This window comes from Notamacropus eugenii, chromosome 1 (assembly GCF_028372415.1).
Source record: "Notamacropus eugenii isolate mMacEug1 chromosome 1, mMacEug1.pri_v2, whole genome shotgun sequence".
Lineage (NCBI taxonomy): Eukaryota > Metazoa > Chordata > Mammalia > Diprotodontia > Macropodidae > Notamacropus > Notamacropus eugenii.
This window is the reverse complement of record NC_092872.1, coordinates 169,940,295-169,947,531: the sequence shown is the minus strand read 5'-3', so window position 1 is coordinate 169,947,531 and position 7,237 is coordinate 169,940,295. Positions and strand designations below refer to the sequence as shown.

The 7,237-nt window shown below is 38.5% G+C and overlaps 1 pseudogene; it reads left to right on the top strand.

The window, feature by feature from the left end:
* Positions 1–627: 627 nt before the first annotated feature.
* Positions 628–1,694, top strand: LOC140510227 (holocytochrome c-type synthase pseudogene; annotated as a pseudogene).
* Positions 1,695–7,237: the final 5,543 nt, after the last annotated feature.

Below are 7,237 nucleotides of genomic sequence, written 5' to 3'. Positions count from 1 at the left end.
TATCTCACATGTATTTAAAAAAAAAAATCAATGCTTCTAAAACCTAATTAATCATCTTACTCCAAAATCTGGCTCCTTCTCCTCACTTTCCCATTCTTGGTTACCTAAGAGAGAAAGACCATATGGTTTTGCATACCATACCACAATATATAGGATCTCAAGTCTTAGTATAGTTTTAAATTGACTGAAGTTTAAAAGTGCGCTAAAATTTTGGGGCCCTATATAAATGTGAATTTTCACTCCTTTTCTCGCTCCCTACATCCAAGCAATCAACCACCATACCTTGTTCATTTGAACTCTAATAAATTTCCTGTATCTGTCCTTTCCTTTAAATTCTGACAGTTCAGGTCCTCTTACTTGGACTATTACAATAATTTTTTTTTAAACAAATCTCCCTACCTCCAATCTGTTTTACAATCTGCTACCAGATTAATCTGCAGGGCAGGAGAAGAGGAAGAGGACTGAAATGAAAATATGGTTAAAAAAACCCCAAACAACCAATGTTCAGAGGTTGAAAGAACATGATCTAGTAAATGCATCTTCTTCAGGTCATAATGTAATAAAAATTACATTCAATAATGGGCAATGGAAAGAAAGATTAAAAATTAATTGGAAACTAAATACTCTAATCCTAAAAGACAAGTGGGTCAAAGAACAAATCATAAAAACAATCAATAGTTTCATCAAAGAAAATGACAACAATGAGACAACATATCAAAATGTATAGGATGCAGTCAAAGTTGTACTTAAGGAGAAGGCTGAGGCTGAGGCGCTGGAGATGTATATTTAGAACCATTTTCCTAAAGGTGATTCAGACCATGGGTATGTCCACGTCCACTCCTGCTGCTGCAGTACAAGTCTCAACTGCTTCAGAGAATCAGGCAGACTCTCCACCTTCAGAATGCCCAATGCACAAAAGAAAAGAAAAAGGTTGTCCATTGAATAATGACAAAACTTGTGAAAGTCAATCTTACTCAGTACCTGCACATCAGGATCGGGCATATGAACATGTGGAATGTCCTGTAACTTCAGCTGCCTATCAAAATAAAGATAATATTGATCCTTCCAACATGATGCCACCACCTAATAAGATAACCATCTGCTGGTCAGCCATTTGCACTATCAACTGTTAGGGAAAAGTCATCAATTCCCAGGGCAGATTTGGAAAAAAAGTGGGTTTACCCTTCAGAACAGATGTTTTGGAATGCCATGTTAGAAAAGGATGGAAATGGAAAGAGGATGACATCAGTCAGAAAGATATGTGTAATATTATTAAGATTCATAATCAGAATAATGAACAGGCTTGGAAGGAGATTTTAAAGTGGGAAGCTTTTCATGCTACTGAGTGCCCATGTGGGCCAACACTGATCCGATTTGGAGGTAAAGCTAAGGACTATTCACCAAGAGCTAGAATTCGCTCATGGATGGGATATGAATTGCCTTTTGACAGACATGACTGGATTGTTAATCGTTGTGGAACAGAAGTTAGATACGTTATTGATTATTATGATAGTGGAGAAGTAAATAAGGACTATCAGTTTACAATCTTGGATGTCCATCCTGCTTTTGATTCTCTTACAGCTGTTTGGGACAGAATGAAGTTAGCTTGGTGGCATTGGACTTGATAACCATTGTTTTATTTTACTTTAGAAAAGAAAATTGTCATTTCTTTTAAAGGGAGACATTAAAATATTTTGTCAATTTGTTGTTGAATTGATAAAAAAAAACAAACCACCAAAGTTATACTTAAGGGAAAATTTATATCTTTAATTGCTTACATCAATAAAATAGAGAAAGAACAGAACAATGAATTGGGCATTAACTAAAAAAAACCAGAAAAAGAACAAATTAAAAATCCCTAGTTAAACACCAAATTGGAAATCCTGAAAAACAAAGGAGAAATTAATAAAATTGAAAGTAAGAAAAAACATGATCCAGAGAAAGAACTCTGGAAGCCTATTAGAAACCTCCTTTTCAGTTTTGCTAAAATATTATGAAATATTTCCAAATTTATCTTTGTAGGTGGATGATGTCAAGAACAAAAGGTCTTTCTTAAGACCTATAATTTCCTATTTGTGATGTGAGTGGCCTGCTCATATGTACCATTGATCTCTCCATTGCCTTATATAACAACAATGATAATAATTTTCATTTCTTCAGAGACTAGTGTTCCATGATCCACATCCAATAAAAACCTTGGGAGAAGATTGGTAAATATTAAAAAGACAGACCTTGGTTTCAGGGAGAATTTTGGGTCACTCGAAGAACTTTGAAATTTCTCAAAGGCCATTATTATACTGTTCAATTCTAGGTCCAACTCCATGCCCATTTGCTGTTTTTGTCCAAGATCTATAAACAGTTCTACAGTTTGTCCAATTATCATACTCTGGGCAATAAGCATTCTTCATCCATTTGATTTTTCTTGGGTTCACAATTAGGTCAAACTTTTGAGTTATGATGGATCTCAGTCAGGAGTCTCTGCAATGTTCAGAGGTTTAATGCAACCAGCACAATGTCATCAGCCAACAGGAGCATCTGGACCTCATCACCTCTAGGAAATCTTCCTTTGAAGTGAAGTTTGCAGTTGGATCTCCTCCATGATCATGTTGAACACCTGAAGTAAATACACATCTTCCTGACATTAATGATCAGAGAGGATCATTGAACCGACTGTGCAATTTGCACAGTGATGCAAGGTCTGAATTGCCACCCTTGATGTTTGTTGAACCAAATATCTGAAAAATTCTTAACTTGCATTGACAGTTTCACCTTTCAGAAGAAAAGGCAAATTTTAACATTACTGGAAAAATTGTATCAGAAGAAGATAAGACAAAACCTGATGTTTGAGGCTACCCACATAGCAAAGCAGGTCAGCTCTCCACCACCAGAAGCAGAAGCTCTGGAGAAACACTTTCAGAAAAATATTCATATAACTTAAGCACTTAGTACACATAATAAGTGCTGAATAAATGCTTGTTGACAATTCCTGATGACAGGAAGGGAGAAAATCTGGAAGTTCAGAGCTATATTAGGTTCCAGAACAAGGAAAGAAAGCAATAGACCCACCACAATTAGTCAACAAGGATTTATCAGTTGACTTCTATGTACCAAACATAGGTCAAGTCAGACCACAGTACTGACTGATGCATCTGAGGAAGGCTATTGCCTTTTATGGATATGTAAGTATTGGCTTATTAGTCAAGAAGTTAATGGAGCTCAAATCAATGCCATATGAGGATTAGTAAAGAACTGGTGATATTGACCTAGAGAAGATTCACAGACCCTATGAAGAATACAGTTGAAATGTTCACATGGACTATTTATACCCGGACTGTGGTAGAGCATTCTGAGTTTATATTGGTCTGATCAACCACAGTAAGACCCATTGTAACTTGACTCTAACATAGTGAATATCATTTTGGTCCTCTGAGAATGAAGCACAATAGCCTAATGCAACATTCAGTCCTCCCAGTTAGGTAGAGCCTCCCTGAAATTAAGACACTTCTCCCTTTTTCCGGATGGAGCGTCGAGATACTTCAGCAATGTGGGGTAGTCTGTGTGGAAAGACTAAGACAAGAAAAGCACAGATTTAAGATGAAGCATCACCCAAAGAAGACTAAAATCTATGTAAAATGAATGATACTGTCCAGCTGAAGAAAGAACCCTCCCTAAGAAACGATGTGTTACTGTTCAGTTAAGGAAACATGTCTAATAGAAGCAGCATCAAAGAGGAAGTGTTCTTACCGGATTCTTGTTGGATTCTCCTGGACTCTTCAGTGGAGGATTCAAAAAGTATTTTATATTGTTATTATTATTTTGTACTTCATTCTCAAAGAGGACCATGATGTTGGAGAGATGATGCCTTGACATATATGTGAATTGGATTTAAGTGAGGGAGAGCTATGCAAAGTCACTGGCCTCACTTTCTTCTCCAGAGCCCTCTGGGTCCAGTGGCAAGATACAGATCAGGACAACTGGAGGTGGCCCCAGATGCAAGGGGAGACTTTGGTCTTTTTAAGCTAAGGTATTTAACAGGTCTCAGTTTGATTGAGGCAAGGCCCAATCAGTGATTAAGGCTAGACAAGAAATGAACCAAGGACTGATCTCTTCTACTTAGTTTAAAAAAAAAAAAATCAATCTGCGAAGGGAAGACCTTCTAGCCTAAACAATGACCAAGAGGGGCTTAGCCTAAGACCTACTTTTGGCCAAAAAATGAGAGCCAGAGTGATTTGAATTTAAGGCATTGTCCTTGTAATGGGAGTTAAAAATCTTCCCCACCTCAGATGGAGCCCATTAAGGGAAGCTTGATTAGGGAAGGCTTGTTTTGTATGAAGACCCACACTTTTTGTTAATTGTTAATGAGGCACTGAGTTATGAGGGTCTACTCTCCATATCTGAAAAGTGTATATATACACTCTGAGGTGAGATTTTGCTTTGGGGCTTACTCTTTGGAAGAAGGTTTAAGCACCAGGTGAGACTCTGGGTAGCCATTAAGAAGTCCCCTCCCCACCTATGAAAACCCAGATGTTGGTGCTTCTCTCTCAGGTAAAAATTTATTTATTGCCTATGGTCAGACAGTTGGAACCCTTATCTATTGTTCTTTCTGCTTGTAATTTCTATTTGTATTTTCTCTGAAGTTCAGGATGCTGACTTTTTCCTCTGAACTAAGTGAATGATATATGTGCTTGATTAAAGTAGATTGTTTACCCCTTTTAAGGTTTCTTTCCTTTTAGAAAAGCAGATCGAATAACTTGTGCCAGCAGGTCATCCTGGGTGCCAGGGCACTTGTCTTTTACAGTCCTTAAGAAAGAAATTTAGCCCCTAAACTCCCCGATATCTTTCTAGGTTTTAGCCATCAAAATTTACATTCCTTTGGGCAGAGTTCCACAGGTAATGGTATGATACCCTATGGGAACAGAGGGAAGAGAAAGAGAGGGAGGGAGAGGGGGAGGGAGGGAGAGAACAAACGAATGAACGAACGAATGTGGCCAGTTCCACTTGATTTCCCCAGTGGGGCAGCTCCTACTATTACTCACAGGTTCTTTTTTGTTCTTCAAAAGTCTTTAGTAAGGCTTACTGTATTCCAAGCACTGTGCTGAGCCCTGGGGATAAAAATAGAACTCAAAATCCCATAGGTAAAAAGTGGCATAGCTAGGTTTTCTGGTCAGGGTGCCACTTTTTAGGAAGGACGTTGATAAACTGAAAAGATATCGTAAATTCACAGCTTTCTGTGCCTCAAACTTGAGGTCTTCTCTACTATAACCCTACACTGCTGACAGAATACTGAGTTGGTCCCACTATTCTGGAAACTAACATACAGCAATAAAAGAAAAGTTCAAGAAAGATCTGGAAAACAACAACCAAATGGGCATTATGTAACTTCAGGGGCAGGTTAACTATCAGAAAATAAGGGAAACCTATAGAAACAAATAATCATTTACAATCAACGTAGTCGTATATTTGAACATTTACACTTATCAAAGGAAATCAAAATAACATTTATGTTTTTAAAAAAGAACTGAATTGAATGGACAGATTCTGGCCTCCAAGATTTATTGTGCCAAAGCATTTCCCTCAAAATGGTTGGTTGTTGTCCTTCGTTTTAGAAGACCAAAATGACAACACCATGATAAAGTCAAGTATTGTGTTCGACTGTGGCCAATCAGACCAATATGAGCCGGGAATGCTCTACTACAAATTGGGCACAGATAGTCCATGTGAACATTTGGGGTGGATATTCCAAATTTGTGCATCCTGCGTTTACTTTGTGCTGTCTCAATTCTGCTTTGCTCATAGAGCACAGCACCCTTTCTGATGTGGCCACGCCATGCTGAACAGTCCTGTGCCAGTGTCTCCCATGTCACACAATCAAATCCAAAGTTCTTGAGAGTCTCCCTGTATCACTTCTTCTGACCACCATGTGATTGTCTGCCCCACTTGAGTTCTCCATAAAATGCCAAAACATTTCCCTCAAGATAAGGATCTTGAGACAGCTAGATAGCACAGTGGATAGAGCTCTGGGCCTGGAGTCAGGGAGATCTGAGTTCATATTAGGCCTCAATCACTTAAAAGCTATGTGACCCTGGCCAAGTTACCATACCTCTGACTGCTTCAGTTTCTTCATCTGTAAAATGGGGGTAATCATATTACCTATCTACCAGGGTTGTTGTGAGGATCAGAGTTCATATTTATAAAACACTTTGTAATCTTCAAAGCACTCTATAAATACAGCCAATCAGTGCCAGCAAAGGGTCCCCTGTAATCTTTTTTTGACCAACTGTCCAATCTTGCTACTGGGTTGCTCTCTGGGTTGAGAGCTCCCAAAGCTGCTATTGTAGTCATGGCCAACTCGAAGGCCTGCTGCTGGTGCTCCCGCTGTACTTGGGGCCTGTGCCTTCCTCAGTGTGACAGATTTATTCTGCAGACTCCTAAGTTATCTTAAGCTGGCCTCTTGTTGCCTCTGCTGCTCCAAAATGTATTTGAGGAGTTATTTTTAAGTTGTTGAGAGAGGGGAATATTGAGAGTTGAGCCAGTTCCCAGCCTGTACTCTGACATCTTGGCTCTATCTCTTCCATAAAGCAAATGTTTAACAAATTTTTTATTGACTGACTCACATTGAGACTACTCTTGGATATCATCTACATGGATACTCTACTAGTCAGTATTTTCCGTGTTTTCTCACTCTGTGAAATTCTTGTCCAGGTCTTTCTGTAAATTCTCCTTTGGAAGATGCACCAAATTGCTAGAGGCTTTCCTACGGTTCTCTTACTATTTTATAGACGCTAACTGACATTTTAAAAGTTTGAGAGACATAGTAATTTTAGTAATCATTTTAGTATTTTAATAAAAGAGGTCAGTGGCAGCCAAAGACCATCATGGAGGTGGGCTCACAGCTTTACACCCTTGGAAAGTGAGTGTTCCAGAGGATGGCAATCAACTCTGATTAGTTAACAAATAATGAAGGCAATGAATATTAATTATAATGAGGGGGTCAGGCCTATTCTAATGAACTCTGATTATGTCATTTACTTCTAAAGTGCCCCCACCTTGGGCAATCTAATCAAAGAATTTATCCAGCACAAACCTGAGTAGAACACAATGGAATTAAGTTCCTTGTGAGGCTGGGTGAGGTCTGACCAGAATTGAAGCGTGCTAATTCAAACTCATCATCAGTAATGTCCTTCAAGAGACTGGATCTTGAAATTAAGATTGTGGAAACTCTAAATCTTCTCAATTT